The 23176-nt window shown below is 37.3% G+C and overlaps 1 long non-coding RNA gene across 1 annotated transcript; it reads right to left on the bottom strand.

Annotated features, from left to right (window-relative positions):
• Positions 1-19654: 19654 nt before the first annotated feature.
• LOC140926576 (uncharacterized) lies at positions 19655-23049 on the bottom strand. The gene is made up of 2 exons (XR_012164444.1): positions 22626-23049; positions 19655-19952 (listed from the first exon to the last, which is right to left on the bottom strand). It is a non-coding gene; the product is annotated as an uncharacterized lncRNA (long non-coding RNA).
• Positions 23050-23176: the final 127 nt, after the last annotated feature.

The raw sequence follows: 23176 nt of genomic DNA on the forward strand, positions 1-23176 counted from the left end.
AGGGACATCTCCAGCGTCTCTCGATCTTTGACCTCTTTGTTCCTTTCTAAAACTCTTCTGTCCATTAATTTTGAATTCGTTGATGGCTGTTTTAATTTTAAGATGGGATTAGCATATCGTACTCTTGAAATACAATTATAAGTACAATCCATGTCATTATCAAACAGCCAGAGGACAATTAAGATGAATTACCACTTTTTCTAGAAAGTGATCAGTGAACCAAAATCGCCATTAAGTCCTTCTTAAAACTTGCAAGATTAAAACTAATTTAAGAAAATTAGAAAAATATTCTTTGAACAAGATCTTAGGTGTCATTGCGCGTTTTTTGCGTGTTGTAAGCATTACTTGAAAAATTTCTTATTTAAAGGAAGTACAGTTGCTTCCTAAAATTAGCACTTTGATCGAATGATAGAAGGAGTGTTGTGGAGAAGTTCTCATCGATTTCAATACAAATAAAACGTTCAAAGACTGTATGTCTCCGGCAGTTATTCTAAGCTTCATTATCTCCAAAATTACCCTGGCTTCAGGAGGTCATAAAGAAGTCGAAGTAGACAATGACCTACAGAAAATGCAAAAATCCCAAAGAGCAAAAGAACTGACGGAGTCAAAACGAACACAAGAAAAATGTCAGAAAGTTAAAGGTTAGCTTATGGTCACTTCCAGGAATAAAACTATTTTACCCTAAAAAGTTTTAAAGATTTATCCCTAGAAGTCTTCGACGATACGCATCTTTTGCATTTGGTTTCAGATTCTCAACGCTAATCGTTTTCCCTGGAGTTAACCCCAACCCTAACCTTAAGACTAGGATAAGAGTTAGGGTTAGCATAGCGTAAATTCAAGCATAAAATATTTTTTCTTAGAACTCTCCGAAGATACACATCTATAGCATTTGGCTTCAGATTCTTCTTTCCCTTTCCCTGCTAGAATAGCTTCCACAACAACAAATCTTCATTCTCACAAGTTTTGAAGATTTTTCCCTAGAAGTCTTTGACGATACTCATCTTTTGCATTTGGTTTCAGATTCTCAACGCTTATCGTTTTCCCAGGAGTTAACCCCAACCCTAACTCTAGAGCTAAGCTTAGGGTTAGCGTTAGGGTTAGCTTGGGGTCACTTCCAGGATATAAAAATTTTCATATAGACAAGTTTTAAAGATTTTTCCCTAGACGTGTTCGACGACACTTATCTTTTGCATTTGGTTTCAGATTCTTATCGCTTATCGTTTTCCCAGGAGTTAACCCCAACCCTAACCCTAGGGCTAAGCTTAGGGTTAGGGTTAGGATTAGGGCTACGTAGCTTGGGGTGACTTTCAGGATATAAAATTTTTCATCCATACAAGTTTTAAAGATTTTTTCCTAGACGTGTTCGACGATACTCCTCTTTTGCATTTTGTTTCAGATTCTTATCGCTTATCGTTTTCCCAGGAGTTAACCCCAACCCTAACCCTAGGGCTAAACTTAGGGTTAGCTTGGGGTCACTTCCAGGATATAAAATATTTTATGCTCACAAGTTTTAAGGATTTTAACTAAGAAGTCTTTGACGATACTTATCTTTTGCGTTTGGTTTCAGATTCTCAACGCCTATTGTTTTCCCAGGAGTTAACCCCAACCCTTACCCTAGAGCTAAGCTTAGGGTTAGGGTTACTAGCTTGGGGTCACTTCCAGGATATAAAAATTTTAATATAGACAAGTTTTACAGATTTTTCCCTAGACGTGTTCGACGATACTCATCTTTTGCATTTGGTTTCAGATTCTTATCGCTTATCGTTTTCCCGGGAGTTAACCCCGACCCTAACCCTGGGGCTAAGCTTAGGGTTAGGGTTAGCTTGGGGTCACTTCCAGGATATAAAATTTTTCATCTACACAAGTTTTAAAGTTTTTTTCCTGGTCTTCTACGACGATACTCATCTTTTGCATTTGGTTTTAGATTCTTATCGCATATCGTTTTCCCAGGAGTTAACCCCAACCCACACCCTAGGGCTAAGCTTAGGGTTAGCTTGGAGTCACTTCCAGGATAGAAAATTTTTTATCTTTACAAGATTTAAAGATTTTTCCCTAGACGTCTACGACGATACTTATCTTTTGGATTTGGTTTCAGATTCTTATCGCTTATCTTTTTCCCAGGAGTTAACGTCAACCATAGGGGTAGGGTTAGGGTTAGGGTTAAGGATATTTCATTCTCACAAGTTTTGAAGATTTTTCAAAAGAGGTTTTTGACAATATTCATCTTTCGCATTTGGTTTCAGATTCTCAACGCTTATCGTTTTCACAGAAGTTAACCCCTACCCTAACCCTAACCCTAACCCTAACCCCTAACACTAACCCTAACCCTAACCCTAACCCTAACCCTGACCCTGACCCTGACCCTAACTCAAACCCTAACCCCTACCCCAACCCTCACCCTAACCCTAGGGGTTAAACCTAACCCTAGCCCTAACCCTAACCCTAACCCTGACCCTGACCCTGACCCTAACTCAAACCCTAACCCCTACCCCAACCCTAACCCTAACCCTAGGGGTTAAACCTAACCCTAGCCCTAACCCTAACCCTAACCCTAACCCTAACCCCTAACCCTAACCCTAACCCTAACCCTAACCCTAACCCTAACCCCTAACCCTAACCCTAACCCTAACCCTAATCCCAACCCTAACCCTAACCCCAAACCCAACCCCAAACCTAACCCGAGGGCTAAGCGTAGGGTTAGGGCTGGGGTTAGCTTGGGGTCACTTCCAGGATATAAAATTTTTTATCTCAACAAGTTTTAAAGATTTTCACCTGGACGTCTTCGACGATACTAATCTTTTGCATTTGGTTTCAGATTCCTATCGCTTATCGTTTTCTCAGGAGTTAACCCCAACCCTAACCCTAGGGCTAAGCTTAGGGTAAGGCTTAGGGTTAGCGTGGCGTCACTTCCAGGATATAATTTTTTTATCTACACAAGTTTTAATGATTTTTTTCTGGACGTCTACGACGATACTCATCTTTTGCATTTGGTTGCAGATTCTTAACGCTTAACCCCAACCGTAGCCTTAGGTTTAGGGTTGGGGTTAACTGCAGGGAAAACGATAAGCGTTGAGAATCTGAAACCAAATGCAAAAGATGAGTATTGTTATAGATGTCTAGGGAAAAATCTTTGAAACTTGTGTAAATGAAAAGTTTTATATCCTGGAAGTGACCCCAAGCTAACCTTAACCCTAACCCTAACCCTCACCCTAGGGCTAGGGTTAGGATTAACTCCACGGGAAACGATTGGCGTTGAGAATCTGAAACGAAACGCAAAGGATGCGTATTGTGAAAACGTCTGGGAAAAAAATCTTTAAAACCATTTAGGATAAAAAAATTTTCGATTCTTGAAGTAACCCTAAGTTAACCCTAACCCTAACCCTCAACTCTGGCCTTAGGGTTAGGGTTTCCTTAGGGTCACTTGAAGGATAAAAAGTTTTTTTATTCTCAGAAGTTTTAAAGATTTTTCCGTGGAATTCTTCGACGATACGCATGTTTTGCATTTGGTTTCAGATTCTGAACGCTTATCGTTTTCCCTGTAGTTAACTCTAACCCTAACCCTGACCCTAAGGCTAGGGTTAGGGTAGGGTTACCCTAGGATCACTTCCACGACAAAAAATTTTTCAACCTCACAAGTTTTAAGGATTTTTGCCTAGAATTCTTCGACGATACTCATCTTTTGCATTGGTTTTCAGATTCTCAACCCTTATCGTTTTTCCTGGAGTTAACCCCAACCCTAACCTTAGGGCTAGGGTTAGGGTTAGGGATAGCTAAGAATGTATTAGTTTATATGGCTTTGATAGTTTTTAAGAGTTTTATTGAATTTGTGTTCATTTTTTTTACATTTGAGGGCTTTATTGCTTTGTGGTCAATTATTATATATGTGGCTTCAACAACTTTGTATAAACTTAGGCGGACTCTTCCGGAGATAAATCCCGAAGAACCATATTCAATTTGAGAAAGAGAAAGACAATTTTTTCGACGCTTGTCACGATGTCCTCCTATAACGTGAAAAGAAATCTTTAGCTTGTATTTTTTGTTTTCCCAATGAAGGTCATGCGATAATACTCTAGGGAACTGTTTCTCTTAAGTTTCGTCTTATTAAGGTGCATCTATACGCATAATTTGTGATGAAAATTGGGAAATAAAAACACACAAGAGGATTTCACGTCGTGGTTCGTGAAGTAACGACAAAGAATCGTAGAGAATAGTGTGCTGCACGTGCAAAGTTGTTATAAAAACAGTAGAATTTTTTTGAATTTGTAGCTGTTGTACATGTTTTTATGTGTGGAGGGCCATTTCGTTATGAAAACTACCGAGTAACCGTTAATGAAGTTTCCACCCTCGTTTAAGAAAGTTTCTTCGTCTTATTTAACATTTTTTCTCTTGGCGTTGTCGTTGCTGTCGCCGTCGTCGGGGCTCGTACCATGCAGCAAGCCTAGAACACAGTTTGAGCCATCGTTTAGTAGGAGAACTTTCTTTCTTTCTTTCATTGCGGGTCCGCTTACAAGATCTGATTACTTGATAAGATCTAACTCCTTTATAATTGTCTTTACTATCAAAAGCAGCAATTGTTTAATGGTTACGGAATATATAATCGTATCCGGTCAAAAATGTTAAAAAGCTTTCCATTGAAAAAATTGTTAATTGACTGCTTTTAAAGTTCTGATAAAAAAAATTAGAAGGAGCAACAGGTGTTCAATACAAAGGCAACATATTTTCCCCAATGTTATTTAGTTTTATTTCGTCTTTTGATGGCAAGCATAAATAGCTTTTTTCGTTTACACCCAGAATTTAAACAACAAACACAAGCAATGCCCTCATTATAAATTGTCTTTACAAAAACTTTAAGGTCAGTGGAGGTTTTAGAACTCAATGGAATCAAAAGAAAAGGACCATCATTACACTATCAGCCCTTAACTTTTGAACCCCGATATTCTCATACAAATTATCTAGACTGATGTTAACCTTTTTGGGAGCTGTGTCGCGAAATTTATCAGAATTGAAACAGTGGGAACTGTTCCCAAATTGAGTGAAACCTATAAAATAACCGCTCAAACAAAAAAAGGTTTACATTTTGTAAATAGCACAGCAAATACAGAAGGAGGAAAGGATGGACAAAATTAAAGTGAAAACTTGTTGGGCTAACAGTTTTTCAAAGTTTATTTTTGTTGTTAATAACGTTTGCAGTAATGTTCGGGAGTCAATGGGAGACATATTTGTTTGACACCAAGCTGTAGTTTTGTCTTCACAGGTAATTTCTCGAATTCTATATCATGGCGAATAATTAAAGCCTGGTTTCCATGTGATCGCTACGATTGCTGTGATCGCTGCGATCGCTGAGAAAAAAAAAGTTTAGCGATCGCAGCGATCATAGTGATCATATGGAAACCACTTTCCAGCGATCTTAGCGATCGCAGCGACAACGATTTTTCTATCTCAGCGATCGTTGTCGCTGCGATCGCTACGATCGCTGGAAAGTGGTTTCCATAACGGATCGCTATGTTCACTGCGATCTCTGAATTGTTTTTTCTCAGCGATCGCAACGATCGCTGAGATCGCCCGAGACACGCAAATGACCACGCGCGTGACTGAAGGCGCAAGACGGGAGAGACACGACCCCCACTCGTTCCTCGAGCCTCGCGGCTTCGCCGCTCAACGCTCGCGCGCGCGTGCACTCTCCTTACTAAATCTGAAGAAAAAGAGAGGCTGCTCGCAGTCTATTCTCAAAACCTTTCCTCTTGATTATGTATCGATATTGTCAAAAGAAAATTGATTTTGGTCACTCAGTCGACTCCGGACTGGAAGGGTTAACAATAAATAGAATTAGTATTCACCAAATCAGTGGATAGCAATTTTCGCGCGTTCTGATTGGCTCCCGTAACTCGGAATATCCGTGGATATTCACTGTTTTGGGACGGGATTCAAAATAGCTTCTAGTTTTGCGACAGTTTCAAAAGATGAATTTTGGCGTTAAATGAAGCAGCTGCACCAACAAATACCAAGAAAGAGACAAAATTTGGCTTGTCGGTGTTTACTGGTCGAAAAAAATGATCCAAATCCTAACTAAGTGACGTCTTTTATTTACAAAAAGTTCCTTTTTGATTTTATCCAGCAGATTTGGTAAATACTAACACAGCTATCCCCCTCAGGGTCGGTTCATAGCGCCAGTATTTACAGAGACGCTCCGCGTCTCCCACCACTATTCACCTCTCCTTCGGGGGATAGTTGTATACCATCCGACATAGGCTTTTCCTTTAAATGACCCAGACCGTTTAGGATTTTATTTTGGGACACATGATTACATGTGCGTTCACAAACAATTTCATTGACAGTAAACCTAATTTCAAAAAGCACGGTCGGAGTAGGTTGTTTATAACCTGTAAGCCAACGAGGCAGGAAAACCCCAAAAATAGAGCTTAAAATGAGGACATTTTCAAGATATCGAACTATTTATGATTAGTAATACTTTTCTTTAATATTTTTGTGTACATATAACAAGAAGTAAGTGAAAAGTATTGCAGGTAACGTGGTCTTGGACGTTTGGCCTTTTTCGTCAGAATTCTAAATCAAAGTTACTCCAGTCTCTTCTTTGTTCTTAGTTACGTTTTGAAATAATAAAGAAAATAACTTTACTGTAGTAAAAACAATGCGAGTTCAACAAATCCAAGCTTTGAAAGTTACTGATCAATGTAAATCAATAACGGAGACATTTGAAAACGTGTTCAGAATCAAATATTAATCTTTACAACGGATTTCCTTTTAATAGAAGGCCCATTTTATCGGATCTTTTGTCGCATCTAATTGGTGCTTTCTTTACGCAAGGTGCAGTGACTTCCACAACTTTCTTTTAGAATCACACTCGACTTTATCCTTTTGCTTTGACAGAGGGTGAGGAAGAAGGAAGACAGAATGAAATGAGCGATAGAAAGGCTACGCTCTGTTCGCAGAGTTCACCATATTCTCCGAACGAGAAATGATTCACTCAATCAGTATTTGATGCCCTCACGTTGCTAGTGCAACGTTAATCCTTTTCCAAACATTTCGTCAGTTAATTTTCTTTAAAATAGTTGTAATTCTTTCAATATCTATTTTTCGCGGGACTTACTTTTCGCGATTTCACAAAAAAATGCGCTTTGAAAACCCGTGAACAACTGAAAAATTTCCTGCAAATATCGAGGAAGTGAAATTTGGTACCCTGGTTATTAATTATTTATATGTACTTTTAGTGCAAATTACTTGATGTCTTTGATGAGTATTTGAACTCATCCATGGCCCTGAAGCTTCCGTCACCAGTGGGGAAATCTGACTCATTCTTTTAGTGGCAAATCTATTGCACGGCCAGAGTTTTCTATAAAGATATCTAAGTAGTCAAAAACATTCGGGGTTTTAGTTCTGTTTTTAATAGTTTGGAGCTTTGTAAGATAGTATTTTTTAATTGGGATATTATTGAGCGTGCTGTTGATTGAACGCTGAGCGGTACCGCCGAAATACAGCTGCAAAGCCTAACCGTCGTTGAAAAAAGCAAAACCAATTAAAACTATATCTCTTTTTTCATCAGAAACTTATCACCCCACAACTGAAAAATCTGCTAATTATTAATCAGATTTCCTCAACTTTTACAGTTGTTGCCTGCTGATTGCGTTATAACCCAGCAAAGAAAGTTTAAAAGCGAGAGATAATTATCACGTTGTCAATGAAAACGTAATTAACCTTTTTTTACCGGATACAGTTATTCTCTAGCTATAAAATTAGTGCCTCAGGAGAAAAAGCTTGTAACAAAGGACTCTGATCTTATCAAGTCAACTCTAGAAAGGATCTGCTATAAAATAAAGGAAGTTCTCCTGCTAGACAACTCTCAATCTGTGAATCTTTGTTAGCTGGCTCGTCTGATCCTTATAACGGTCTGGTTGAACTTCATTTTGAAGTAAGTACCCTTCCATCCTGGTAAATAAGAAGGCATTGCCTTACGTTTTGGTTAACGTTTATTCACAACATATTTTAAACGTAGCGAAGCGCGAAATTCAAACCGTGAATCTAAATTTATTTGCTCAAAATTCCCAGGGGGTATTCCCGGGAATTTTATGTGGGGATGTACCGCCCGGTTCCCTGTTTCAGAATAAAAAAAATGTGATTTTCCATACTCGTTTTCAGACCTGGTATAGGTAGAAATTAGTTCATCATTTTTAGACTAGAGCTCGAACAGAAGGATTTCTTAAAATCCATTTCGATTTCGCACCTTACTCTTTCTTTCTGAATCATTTGGAATTGAAACGACAATGAGTTCATACACTCCCGTAGCTCCTCGAAAACCAAACCCGATTCCAGACCAAAATGGTCAAAGTTTATACCCGTTTTCAGACCAAAACCGCGGCAAAACCCTCCCTTTGGGGAGGCACATACATATATGGCTTATATAAGGGATTCCTCCCGGGTCAAAAGTACGATTAGAAGGCTGAATTTCACAGAACGTGTTAAGCTTATGGTACTTGACAGTTATTGAGTGAGGCCCCAGGGATACCGCCATATATGTAGTGGCCTACAGAGGTATGTGCCACTGTAAAGGTATGGTTTTCAAGCAGTTTACTCTGGGATGGGGTATATAAATCAGAGAGTGTGGGTCTAGAATAGGGTATGATTTTCCAGGAAACTGATCAATTGGTTAAAGATTTTAGTGTAGACAAGGGAAATCAGGAATTGCCACTCAAAAATATAAAAAAATCAAATGGTTTTTGTTTTGGCTGGTCTGTGCTGGTTTTGCAGGGTGCTACATACCTCCCAGTTGACCATTTTACGAAAAACGTACCCCTTTTGTGTACCTTCTACCTGATTTAGAACTTTGCATCCTTTTTAACTGCTGTAAATGAACTATCTTTTAAATAGGAATCAATCATAAAAATAGAACGTTTTCTCGACTTTATAAAGTCATAAAATTCATCTGTTAGCCCTTCTGGGACCTCTCACAGACCCCAAACGACAGATTTCCCTACCCTTTTATATACTTTAACGTGTAAAATCCCAAATACCTGAAGCCTGAAAAAGGTACCCCTTTTCGGGGGGTTCTCCCCGTATAGGCCATCATAACGAGTACCCCTCCCCCCCGGGGCAATGTCTACGCTATGCCTGAATGGAAAACCATATGATGATGATGAACTTTATGTAAGTGTCAATAAATCTTCTAGCTGGCCTGGTATGGCCTGTTAATGGGGGACAGACCTATATAATAGGCTGATTTAGCAACAGGGTGGGAACGTCAGTTGACGACGGGAAAGCGCGCGGAAAGGACTAAACACGACTTCCGGTGCTTAATTTGCCGCGCTGCCATTGGTCAAGCCACTTGTTTGATTTGCGTGCTCCGTCGTCAACTGACATTCCCGTTCTGTTGCTAAATCAGCCTAATACCAATCTAAGTACCTGCCTCTCGGATCGGCCACTTCTGCTCACACACAAGACTAAAGGTTATTTCGCACGAAGCCTGGGCTGCGTTAGTCTGCCACACAGCCGTTTTTAGTGTCGTCACGCAACGCTCTGTGGGGAGCGTGACGACACTAAAAACGGCTGTTTACCAGACTAGCGCCGCGTTGAGCTTCGATCGTCTGATTCTTTTGGCGCCGTGTGAACATGTCTAGTGTTAGTGGAATTAACCACAAGCACTGTAATGTAAACCTGTCATTTGCAAATGAAGTGTTATCAACATAATTTTTTACCATTTTCCACGTTTTCCCCTAGAAATATGAAAGGAGTGTACTTTTTATTCATACTGTTGCAACTATCCACACTATGTCGTAAAACTCATGCAGGACCGCTGACGGATGAATTAGAAGGTAGAACAGTCAGAGAATTCAGTCGTTGGTTGCCACCTGCCGCTTCTAGGAATTCCAATATTCCGGGGTTTGGCAAAAAAGATGATTTAGATGATCACCTGTCCATGCTACATGTTGGTCATAGAAACTTCAACGGGTATCCAGGCAACGAAGATTAGTCAGAAAAAGTCATCCTGCAGCCTAATAAGACTAACAATTTATTGTATCGAAACACCATGTACTGAAGAACAGACAATAATTTATTCTTACGCAATAAATCTTGATAAAAAGAACCAGCATTGTCAAATAAAATTGCTTGATAGATTTAAATGACGAAGTCTTCGGTGTTCCCCCACTTCCATGGACACGCCGGGTCAACTTTACGCCTGAAACTGCAGTCTGTTTACAGTTTTTATTGGTTTTTACTCATAGAACTTTGTATTCCAAACAATCGTCTGCAGTCAGTTTACGTTTTTATTGGTTTTTACTCATAGAACTTTGTATTCCAAACAATCGTATATTTTTTTTAGTTTTCGATTTTAACGGTCTTTGGCGGGACAATGACGTCACAATATTGACAGCAAATTAAAATTTCAACTTATGATATAAAAAATAGAATAATTTTTAGAAAGCACGACGCGATCAAATCAATTGTGAATTTTTTTGAAAAGATCAAGTGGTTAAAAAGTTATTAAGCTTTCATTATTTAATTTTCGGCCATTTTGTTACTATTTTTACAAACATAAGCAAATTTCAAAATGATATATCTCCAAAAGCAATTGAATCTTCCAAAAAAAAATTTCACATTTGTTTCTACCCCGTCGAGCTCTTTAAAGATTACTATTTTTTCTTCTCTATTTAGCTGAACGTTTAATTTTGGAGTCAATCATGTGACGTCATTTTCCCGCCAAAAACCGTTAAAATCGAAAAAAAAAAACATACGATTGTTTGGAATACAAAGTTCTTCCATCCTGCAAAGTTTGAACTCAAACGGATGGAAACTGTAACATTATTTCTAGACTGCAGTTTCTGGGGTAAAGCTGACCCGGCGTGACAGCAGGTAAATTTTGTTTAAAAGAGCCGTGTGAAAATATTAGTGGCAACTTAAAATGACCATAAAAGGAGAAAAATAGTCGGTCATTGTTGACCCAAATGTGCGACCCAAAGTTTGATATGCTCCGACTTCTTCTTCTTGGCTGAGAAGTTGTCATGAGTGACGGCAGCGTTATGAAATGAAATGAAATCAACTGAAAGCAGACATTTCGCTTAATTTCTTTCAAACGCCATGGTCTGGCTATGTGATGTTGGTCTATTTACTGAAATGTAGAGTTGCGATTACTGCAAATACGTAAAATTTATTTAAGTCCTTTTTTATTTCATCAAAATCACTTGTCTCATTATCATCTTGTCGTATATAATTATTTAGCAATTAATGAACGAGGCTGAGAAGGATATGAAGAATTAAGCAGATCGAGGAGGGTGTTATCCACCGAGGCCGACGGCCGAGGTGGATAACAGCCTCCAAGATCTGCTAAATTCTTCATATCCTACGAAAGCCGAACGCATTAATTGCTTTATTATTCTTTCAAAATAAATCATAGCTAAAACATGCTCACCTGCATCGATGAAAGATGTTAAGTTCATCTTCGCTAGTGTACGCAAATATTCTCCGAAAAGCAGATGTTGGCCCTCCGAGTTGTCTTCTTGCCGTTTTTGCTATGTTTTTAGCCATTATTTCGCCTAGTTCTAGCTGTAGTCCTTACTCTTTAAACGAGTGAAACATTCGCCATTTTTTTTGTCACAACCAAAGCAACTCAACCTCGTCCCCAAGTTTTCACGACAGTTTGAAAATTTCGAAATTTACAAGGATTTGTATGGAAAACCATTCAAGCGTGGCTGGGTGGCAAAAGTTAACACAGTCGTAAAAATATCGCACGATACTACACACTTAATGGTCCAATTAGATATACGAATTTCATATTACTTGAGGAGTTCTGAAAATTTCTTGATGACCGTTCCATTCATATACAATTATAGAAACTTATCTAATAAATCCCCTACGATTTTCTGAAGTTTGATTTTTCACATTTCACTGCCCAGGCTAGGCTATTTTCGTTCAAAAAACGAATCCTAAAATTTTCGGATTTAAAAATGTGATAGAGAGAGGAATGAGAAAAGTTCTCACTTTCGTAATACGTCAACTTGCATCTAAAATTTTAGGGAAAATAATACTGAAGCCCTTGTTATTTCGAAAACACTCAAGTTAACCTAGGATGACCGAACAGGTGTAAATTTCATAGCACCGCTACGAATGCATTTCTAGAGATCTTAACAGCCTAAAAATAGGATAGAATCTTAATAGCATAAAAATAGCCGGTTTTCAATCCATTTAGGAGGAAACCATCGTTGGGTGCCCCTGAGAGTGCTGGACACAAGTGAAAGTAAGGGAACTATAAAGACGTTTTTATTTCCTTTTGCTATGCATTTTATTTGACACAGTCATTCTGATTTTCAACGCTTAAGGATTAAAACTCAGCTCTCGGCCATGGTTCAATAGAGTTACTCTTCAAACTTGAGATCAGGTAGGACGACCTTGTCTGGCTCATCTCCCAGGCCTGGACGCCAGTTGGGGTTTTTACCAGCGCTAGGTGGTATTGGCTGATCCTCCGACTCATCTCTTTTGCCTGGATACCTGTATGTTCTATATATATTCGGTAAAGCCGGGTGATCATCTGATGCATCTCTTTTCCTTTGATATTCTCTGACCGTTTTATCTCCTGATTCATCCGTCAGCGGCTCTGCATGAGTTTTATCAAGCCACAGTGTTGACAGTTGCAGCAGTATTAATAAGAAGTACACTCCTTTCATTTTTCTAGGGAGCAAAAGGAAGACAGTAAAACTTGTGTTGATGGGTGTACTTGCACTTGCAAATTACGATATTAAGTAACATTTGTAAACCTGAAGAAGGCTGGTGTGGCCAGCTGAAATAGTGTTTTGAAAAAGCAGTACACATTGTTATGATCAGCTTTGCATTTATTTAGTCTTTGATTACTCGTTTTTTGGTCCTTAAAATTTTAGCCGATTAGATCTCTCTTTTCTCGAGATCAAATGTTGAAGGTACGTTTTCAGAAAATCCCACTCTTCAATAAAGCTCGCAAGAATTTTACTTACAGGAAACATCTGTTAATTAACGGATCGCATGCTAAGTATGTGAATTACTAAGTGAACTTCTGCATTAGTCTTTTTCTTTTTCTTGTATTTTGTTCAGTTGTAATATTTGTACCTTAATTCTTTCACTTAAACTACTGTAACTGTAACTTTTATTGTGTAAATGAAACGATATTAAAAACTTGTTACACCATACGCTTATTGATTTATTCAACTGTTTGATATTAACTTTACCTTGTTCATCAATTTTGCGGGTTTGTTAAAACACATTGGCCATAATAAATTTGGGCCAAAATTTTGCATAAGCATTGGTTTTTTTTTGGGACAACTGGGAGAAATGGAAAACACCTTTTATGCATTTTATTTAGCTATTTTTTGTGGGGGGAACAAGGTGAATTATGGGTAATGAGAAAGTGGCGAATTAAAACAAAAAGTTTCCTTTTAAGTGGAGATTCGGGTAGCTTTTTATAGCCATTTTGGGTTTTAGCTAAATAACTGTTCTCTCTTGCTGTTTGTATTGGTTAGCGTTTCGCTGATTTATGAATATCGCCACCAGGATAATCTTCCAAAAAAAAAAAATGATAATACAGCGACATTGTGCATAATCAAACAATTGCCTTGCTGCTTATCTGCGAAATCTGAGTGATTCTTTTTAGGAAAAACTCGTTTTACTTTGTAGTTTAACCTATTGTGTTGCGTGATTAGTTTTCATAGATTCAACACATTTATCAATAATTTTGCAACAGTCGCTCTCCGGCCATCGGGTCGGGTGAAAATAATACTCAGAGAAATTGTTTTTTATCCAAATGTTACTCTCGGTTTTAACCAGATTTGGTATTAAAATGGATGCTAAGATACAGAAAAGCCGTGAAACGAAAAAAAGAGTCATTAAAAGATGTTAGTTGTATTTACCTTTTTCTCTTCTGCTTCACTTGTGTATATGTTTCTGCAGCAATTGTTTTTTTGAAATCTTAAGCCAAGAGTAGGTTGCTAGCGAGTTCACCAGGCAGCAAATTTTGACTCGGACATCGATTGGCATAGTGGCTTTTAATAGTTTTCGTCCTCAGTTCCGATTAAATTACTACTCGCGTAGTCTGCACAGATAAACCGCTTATCAGCACACGAGAGGATTCAATAAACATAATCACGTTTTTTTTGCATCCGGTTGAAAAAGTAGCTACAAAAACTTCAGCTTAACTGAGTAGCTTACAATAACTATTGGTTTATAATTTTACTAGAAAAACCTAAATGTCTATTTAAAAACTGAAGCAGGAAGAAGGGTATCTCTGCAATCAATTGAACTTTAATTTGTTTTAACATATCTAATAGGAAAATAATCGTTTTTGTATATATCTTCTATAGTAGTTATCGATACCAAAGTAGAGCGGGCAGTGTCAAGTTCGCGATTTAACAGCTACAAAATTTTTTAATGTCTATTTATTCATTTAGGGTAGTGGCTTATATCATTTAATCAAGCAATTTATAAATCTTGGTATTATAATGGACAGAAAAATGAGAGAGTTAAGGATATTTACTACTTTATTTTCATAAAATTCTTGCTGCTTATTAGACCATCCCTGAATCTCTGAAAGAAAGAAACCTTAGACTTTTGACGCGCTCAATGATAATATAACAGCACTGTGTTTTAAACAAAACGTGAAGTTATAATCAGCGAAGTGACGATCGATATATTCATGCATGATCAGCAAGCCTCTGCTCGTTAAATTCATAAACAATTTCTTTTGTCGCGTTTTAACATCGATATTGGTATTATGGCTCTAACATGCGCTCGCTTTTTTCGTAATTGTAATAACGTACTAATCAGTTGTATTCCAGAATGCAAACAGGATTTCTTAACATTTCCAAATTCATTCCTGTTAAAGAAAGAAATGGAAGATCCATGCATTGCCTTGTTTGCAATTAACTTAGAAGGCCCTTTTTTCGTAATTGGTATATTTTTAATAGCGGTAACATGGGGTTTTGGTTTTCCTAGCTTAGTAATTGATATGTTTAATGGTTTGGATTGCAAACGGATGCTGATGATTACCCCGAAGACGTACATGGAAAATTATCCTAGATTGTATTTTACTTAAGTCGGTGCAAACTTGAATTAGCGCTAGTTAGGAGCCCCTGCGAAAGGCTCAATGTCAATGAAGGGTTTGGAAGTGATCATTGCTTATATCTTCCTTTTTAAGCATTTTCTTCTTGTGTTATCGTTTGTCACGTTGAATAAGACAATTATAGTAATACTCATAAACAAGCGAAATTGTGCGCACGTTTTGGTGTTCGAGCTGATTTTGAATCGAATCACGTTCCAGTCTGTAACTGATTTTCTAAAGTACGATTATAATCAGTCAATAAAAATGCTTTACATTTTGTTGTTGTTGTTTTTTTACATCATGATTTTCAAGCTATTGCACTTAAACAACCACCACGACTTATTTAACAGCAACAACTACTGACTGAGAACACTTTTTTACGTCCACCTCAGAAAACGCAGGGGCACCCAATGACTGAATGCTTCTAAATACGTCAAAAGTGTGATCATGTTTCTGAAGTTAACAAATTTATTCTTATGCTTTAACTCCCTGGATAGATGACTATTTTCAATCATTTCTTTCCCTTGTCTCCCTCAAGAAAATTTGTTACTTCTTATTGTCTCAGCCGGGTAAGCTCCATTTTTATCTCTGACAGCGCGGAGGCTAATTTTGAAGGACTTTCTGGAAACTGTTAAGCTGACTTATAATAAACGTTTAAGTTCAGTATCACTTATGAATAAATCAGTTACGAGTTAAGGTGGATATGATCTTCAATCGTCTGAACGAAAATAAAGCGTTAAATTAAAGAGTAATACTACGTGCTGAAAATATAAAACAAAATTAAATAAAATGAATATATTGCATAATATTTTTGGGAAAAGCATTTTAAATTGTTGCAGATATTTCAAAGCTTCATTAAGTACTGGCCCAACCGACTTAACAAAGGAGAACCAGTCATGAACAAGAAACCCTAAAAAGTGACGGCCGAAAGCAGTATTTCCGTTGGCCGTAATCAGGACGCGCTTTCGGTATGACTTTTCATGAAAGTCAGAAACAAAATTGTTAGCTCGTTAAAATGTAATATGGAGGCGATAATTCTGAATTTTTTGGTAATAAAAATCAGTGCTAATGACATCCGCCCATTGAAAATGGCTTTAGCTTGCAACTGTTGCGTTCACAGGCATTAAGGACACAACTTGTCAAACGGAAGCTTTACTAACGAACTAGAATTCTGTACAAAAGACACATGTCAACTACGGTGATAGTGAGTAACACATTCGGTTGTCTCAATCACTGTTCAAAAGGAAATTAGAAGTCAAGGGAAAGTTATAGAGAGGGAAGCGAAGTTTGTATCTTTTAATGCTGGACTAACAGCTATATGACTAGTTGATCACCTTCTAATTGTCTGAATATCAGAGGCTGATTTGTTGTTTATAAATTTAGTTTCTTGTGATCAAAATTTAAGCATCCAACTCGAAAAAATAAGTTATTTTCAGGCGTTTTTTTGCTTACTGACCCCGCGTTAAGTGGGTTAAAGCACCAGGCAGTGATTGTTTTTGTTCGGAAAACAAATAGTGCGCCTTTCAAAATTAATGCGACTCTCTCTAAATTATTAAAAAAAACCCATCGATAAACAGAAAATTTAGAAATTGATTGCGTTATTTTCGGTGTGGAAATGTCCTTATCATTTCTTATCATATGTTTCCGAAAAGCGAAAAGAAAGTCTGACGGTGAACTTTGATTCTGTAGGACTAATTTTTTTTTGGCAAAATACATTCTCTAATAATTCTAATTTAATAACTGCCATTCTCTTTATTTTTTCTTCTTAATCTAAGGGAAAACTAAGTGTAGGGTCTAAAGGAAATAGACCGAACTCGGCTTAAAATGCTACAATCACAGCAAAAAAGAGAACCACTTTTAAATTCCTTCTTGTTGTCTTTCCTCTGGGAAAACTTTCTCCTTTTAACATAAAGCAACGATGCATTTGTACATTTCCAACATTCCCAACTACTTTTGTCCGTGTCCGTAGTTATAAAGTGTTTTGAATATTTTCCTTCGCCATCAAATTTGTTTATTAAAAAAATGCAAAAGTTCAAATTTTTTTTGGTGAAATCCTAACAAATAAAAAGCACCATGCACTGATAAGGTCTGCTAAAGAGGTTTCTTTGAATGATGACAAAGTAGGATTTCGTTCACAGATGCAAAGTTAAGGTACGGACAAATATTCTAAACAAAACCTGGTCCAGGAGTGAACGAGTTACATAATAAACAGCTTGGGAGTAGAGAGAGTTATTACGTCATAACCCGCAAGAAAAAATCATTGAAAAACCTGGCATCCGGATCCCCTCCCCTCCTTGAACTTTAAAGAATCAACTCACTATCGAAGTTGGCATAATCATGTCAAACGACAGTAAATGATAGCTAATCATGTTGTTTGAAGCTTTTGTTTTTATTTTTTATTCAAAATTATCTTAGCATCGCAAGCTTCTTTACAAATCCATGTACTTTAAATTTTTTAGAATTTATTTTGTCACATAAGCAACAAATCCTTTATAGTCTTTGTTTCAAGGCATAGCATTAAAATTTCCCCTTCTGCGCGTGCGCAAGCTTCTATCCACGTGATCTTTCCAGGCAGCTACAGTTGCGTAGTTTCTTGGTTTATATGTCGTTATTTCATGCTGACAATGTTGTCTGGCATAGAGACAGGTGCTCTGAAGGGAAACTGGATAACGCTTTAAGAAAGTAAAAACATATAAAAACCAGTTATATCGGTGCAGTGAAAGAATCTGAGCTCATCAAACGCTGCAAGCCTGTTCACATTGGTAAAAAAGAGCAATCCAAAGAATTATTAAAAACCTCTTAGTTAACTTAATTGTCCTTTCCTTTATTTCTTTTTTCACTTTTTTGTACATTTAGTTTTGTTGAGGTGCCATTATGACAAAATTTCTGAAATGCGCGTATTTTAATTTAAAAGTCTGCCCCAGAGAAAACTCGTTTGAATAGTAATACCACAACAGCTCAATTTAAGACAACCCGTATGCACGAGAGCCTTCCTGCCCGATGATAACTGATGGGAAATCTCTCTGTTCGCCACCCCTAACATTTTAAAAAAATCAAATGTAAGAAGTTTAACGACAAGGTCAGTACTGGATCTAGACCTTCAGATAAGGGAGGGTGGGGGGGGGGGGGGGCGGTCATCTAGACCATGAGATAAGGGGGAGGGGCCCGGTCTCAAAAAAATATTTTTTTTAGGTCTAAAAATATAAGGGGGGGGGGGGGCTCCCCTGGATGCGCCACTGTTTTTCTTGTTACCTTAAACTTGGTACGGCGGGTGTTGGTAATGCTTGTATCACCATGTGGTTTCATCCATGGGGTGAAGGCTTCAGAAGTTTGATAAAACCAACCGAATATCAGCATCAATTGCAGAATGAAAACAAGGATATTCATTGTGATGCATTAGGAGAGGCGAAGTTTTCTGACTAATAGCCTTGATTTCAATCATGTCCTAAACAGTCTTTTTATAAGCTCAAATTGACTGTTTTTCATACATTAATTTTCCAACATAAAACGGAAATTAAACTCAACAGAGAATACCGGCGTAGTTTAAGGTTTAAATAGTAAATAGCCAATAAATTTACTGAATATGGGGAAATAAGGCAAAAATCATATGAAAAAAACGCTGAAAATCAGCGATGTGCTACCGGACAGAGACATGCATTCAACATTGTAACCGTTAAAACGTCATGCCGTGAAAAGAGATTTTATTAAGACGGGACAAAAACGTCGTCAGACTTCATATTTAGACCCAGAATGAACGATTCACTGGCAGCATTCATTATTTTGACTGCGGTAATGTCGGAAACCATTTTGCTAAATAAGTTTTACTTCCTTTTTTAAGTGTTACCATGTTAAGGGAAGGAAAGTTAAAGGACAGAATTACAAATGGCAGACATTGACGGTTAGGTAAACTGTACAGAGTACGGAAAGAAAAATATTGTTACGTTCCCACATTTTTTCTTGTGAAAAGTCAAATTTCCTTGCCATAATCATGCCCTGTGCTGTAGCGAGAATTGTAATCATTCAATATTTAAGGTTTTCCCGGATTTTAGAGTTAAACATACTTTCAAGTTATAACTTCCTCTTTTAGAACCTGCTCATTAATTTCTCGGACACCTTTTGGAAACTTTGGTCACAAGTCATAAGTAACATGAAATGACTCAAGCCATTTTTCAGCCAAAATGGTTGAATGTTTCGGACTTTTGTGTACGAAAAAGTGAAAAACAGTGCCAATTAAAAGAGCAGTACTGTCAGACTAACTGAATGCACGAATCTGAACTTTTAAGTGAAATCCAAGTTGGGGGCCATCCATCTTTGCATGATATTACAAAATAACAAGAGGGGTTGCAACGGTTCCCTCCCCAGCCGCCTTGTTCTACTATGCCGATATAGTGTATATGGATTTGCTTGTACGTCTAAAGGTTTAATTTGAAATAGCTTCCTGAATCCAACAAATTATCGTGATTTAGTTTGAAGAAATCGGCCCTAGGGAGGTGATGGACGACTATAATTGTGAAAGTCTCAGATTTTAAATTTTACTACGAGGAGCTCACGAGAAATAAAAATGTACTTGGTCTAATACAACTGTTTTAATCAAGTTTTCATATTTTATTGATTCCGCCTTTGTCTTATTCCATCCTCAACTCACGGTAATAAGAACACCGAAAATAAAACAACTTCTTTTAACACATTCTCTGTACAGTTTAACAACAGCTCAAAACTATTAAGTTTCTTCGCTTTGAATTTATTCTTGGACGTTTTGTCTCTAGCGCTGGTTAGCTTTACCAGTCCTCTTGTCTTCAGAGATCGCTTCGCTTTTTTGAGGACAGTACATTCTCGCTGCGGAACAAATCTTCTCAAGATTGTGGCGTGTTTCATCTGCCTGCTGAGTAAAAAACACAGATTTTTAATTTATCTCACTTTTTCTCTCTCCTAATTTGAATTGAAAAATCACTCAGAAAATCTCAAAAAATTCGTGATGGTTATTGACTGGTTGTCATCAGCAATATGAAACATATGTAACCACGATACTATACCCTAAAATATGATAATATGATATAAATATGATATATTTGTTAGTCAGACTTTAACTGACGTTATGTTAAATTGCATTAAATAATCATGACCTCTCCATTATACTAAATTAAAGGAGCGTGGTTTCCTGGGTTAAGTGGTTAGAATAGTCTAAGTAGTTCATTTAGCATCTCTCTCAAATCCCATGCAAACTTTAATCAGTAAGGTTAGCGCCTAACATCAAAGAATTTTAAAAGAATAGTAATTACAAATAACTAAATGTGGCTCACCGCTTCCCCCTTATTTTTTTCTAATAATTATTCTAATATTAATTATTCTAATTTTTCTAATATTTATTAAATAATCATGACCTCTCCATTATACTAAATTAAAGGAGCGTGGTTTCCTGGGTTAAGTGGTTAGAATAGTCTAAGTAGTTCATTTAGCATCTCTCTCAAATCCCATGCAAACTTTAATCAGTAAGGTTAGCGCCTAACATCAAAGAATTTTAAAAGAATAGTAATTACAAATAACTAAATGTGGCTCACCGCTTCCCCCTTATTTTTTTCTAAATCTGTATTTTAATCTGTCGTATTTATTTGGTAAAAGTGGTTCTTAGTTCATTGGCTCGAAAAACGTGGTGCGCACAGAAGTTTTCAAGATGCAAGATACCAACGGTTGCAATGAATCAATCCAAAATTCAGGCCAAAATCTCGTTCTGTGGATTGCTGCCCCGTGTATTACTAGTCACTAGTGTTTTAAGTATTCATGGACAAAATGAAGGGGGTCTTGACTCTTTAGGTGCCAAGAGTGATAAACGTCAGGTTTCTCCCAACATTATCAATACGCAATAGAAGAGGTTATGAGAACTGATAAAATGAAAAATGGAAAAATGCTCGGATCTTTTTTCAAATTCTCGCAACTAATTCAGCAAGGAAATGCAAAGTGATCAGTTTGGAGTATTTGTATGCAGATATTGGGGAGGGTTTATGCTCGTAAAACGCTGTGCAATCTGAAGTTTCAAAGAAGCAAGATGACAACGGGTCAATGGAGAAATCGATAATGTGACAAAATCGTCTTCTTTTGGTTGTTTCCTGTGGACGAATCACTAGTACTTTAAGTTTTCCGGAAAAAAAGAAGGGGTTCGTAGTATTCAAGGGGTGACACTATTGTAGTCGACTGGTACCACCCTGTGATAAAATCTAAAGCTGTCTGCCCATTGCTAAACAACTGTACTTTTTTCGTGTTTGAAATAGGTGCCTCATTTAAGATGAATTTAAAACATGCTAAGAAAACAATACTTTTGTTTATGAAACCTGATTATAGTTAAAATTTCGACTATCGTCATCGTCATTCGATCAAGCAAGCGCCCTTAAGATACCCACTCCAATTAGGACAAAGCGAAGTGTCCACATTCTCAGGGGTACCCCGGCTTATAACAGATGTAGGAATTAGATGAAGTTTGGTATCTTCGGGGCCAGAGCTGCATGTCCATATCATGGAGTTGTTCTTAAGATGTTATATTGTAATTAATTATAGGAATTCCACCTATTTAAAATTAATCTTTTCTTGTTCTACGCATTTTCTTTCTGCCGAAAAAATCCGAATTTCTCTCATTCAACTCTCACGCAGCCGATGGGGAAACTTAGTGAGGTCAAAAAAAAAAAAAAAAGGATAAGAATCGAAAGAAACGTAAGCGTATTTGTGTCTGTTATAAAAAGATTAAATCTATTGCATAGAAAATTTGATTATTAGACATAATGTTATTAAGAAATTTTCATAGAATGTTATCTGAATCAAATTGTTATTATTGTAATTTGTTTGGTTGCATGAAGTAATGTTTTATAGAACCACCAAAAGCCGCAAGGCAGACAGAAATAAAACATTTTCACATTGTTGATTAAAACGACCATCTCGTCTTTTGGTCAAAAGTTAGGCACGAAATCAAATCAAAGTTGAGCACTCACAAGTATGTGTTGCAGTGTTATGTTGAAGAAAAAAAAGTTTTGAATAGTGTTGATTTTATCGCTATTTTTTTCTCATTACATCGTAAAAAAATTTGGCAATCCTCACTGTATTTCATTAATCATGGCGGCTAATACGTGATAACTGTTCTGATTAAATAGCCTTTCTGACGCCCCGATTTTGTGCCCAACTTGGAGACTGTTGTTTTCACTAACTGATTTTTCCTGGGTTCTGAAACGTTCTGGACCTTTTTAGCACATAAGTTAGTGTCTGCTACTTGCAGAAGTAGTGGTAAAAAACTAGCCCTTTCTTCATGTTTCTTTCAAAAAGACCTGAGTATTACATTTTCGTCAAAATTTATTCATCACTGACTTCTCCAAAATCATAATTATGATCAAATGTAGCGTGGATCTAACTTTTGAGGTTCTGGATCGAGAGTACGCGATTTCAGCTTTCCAGAGTGAAAAGCCATTAAGCAATTTGCCATTAAGCAATTTCCTCTTTTTTCAAAGAACTCTGCCCTATAAAGTTAAAATTTTTTGAAGTTTCCAGTATTACACTGATTCTTGAGATATCATACCTGTTTATCAACAGTGCCTCTTTTGCCACTTCGCCATCCTCCTGCACCGGCTCCAGCAGTGAATGCCTCGGCCTGGAAAACCAACGCTAAGACAAATAGAACGCTTAAGCAGTACAGCTTTCTCATAGTGCACATTTTTCTTGCTGCTGATCTTAAAGCGCACTCACTGTCGCTCAATACGGAGGCCTTTCCCGTACAAAATGTCTGTAAACTTGGCTTGGTTTGTTCTTCGCTTTAAATGCGACGAGATACGGATCCACTCCGGGTATTTATTTCCGGCCGCGCTTCTTGTCTTAGTGGTTCCAGTGTGTCTGGCATATTGCTTTTTCTCATTATTTCAAACAAATGTAGGTATGGATTGAAAACAATATAAATTTAAAGATAAATTAGGTACACAAAGATTCCACAGATGGGGGAGAGCTGGAAAGGCTTAATTATTTAGCAAAGAGAACTTCGACTCCGTAAATAGAGTTTTTATTAGGTAAATATTATTTTAAACTGAAACGTGGATTTTTGACCGCTGATGTTTGGCATCACTTTATGGATGAACA

The sequence above is a fragment of the Porites lutea genome, chromosome 2 (assembly GCF_958299795.1).
Source record: "Porites lutea chromosome 2, jaPorLute2.1, whole genome shotgun sequence".
Taxonomy (NCBI): Eukaryota; Metazoa; Cnidaria; class Anthozoa; order Scleractinia; family Poritidae; genus Porites; species Porites lutea.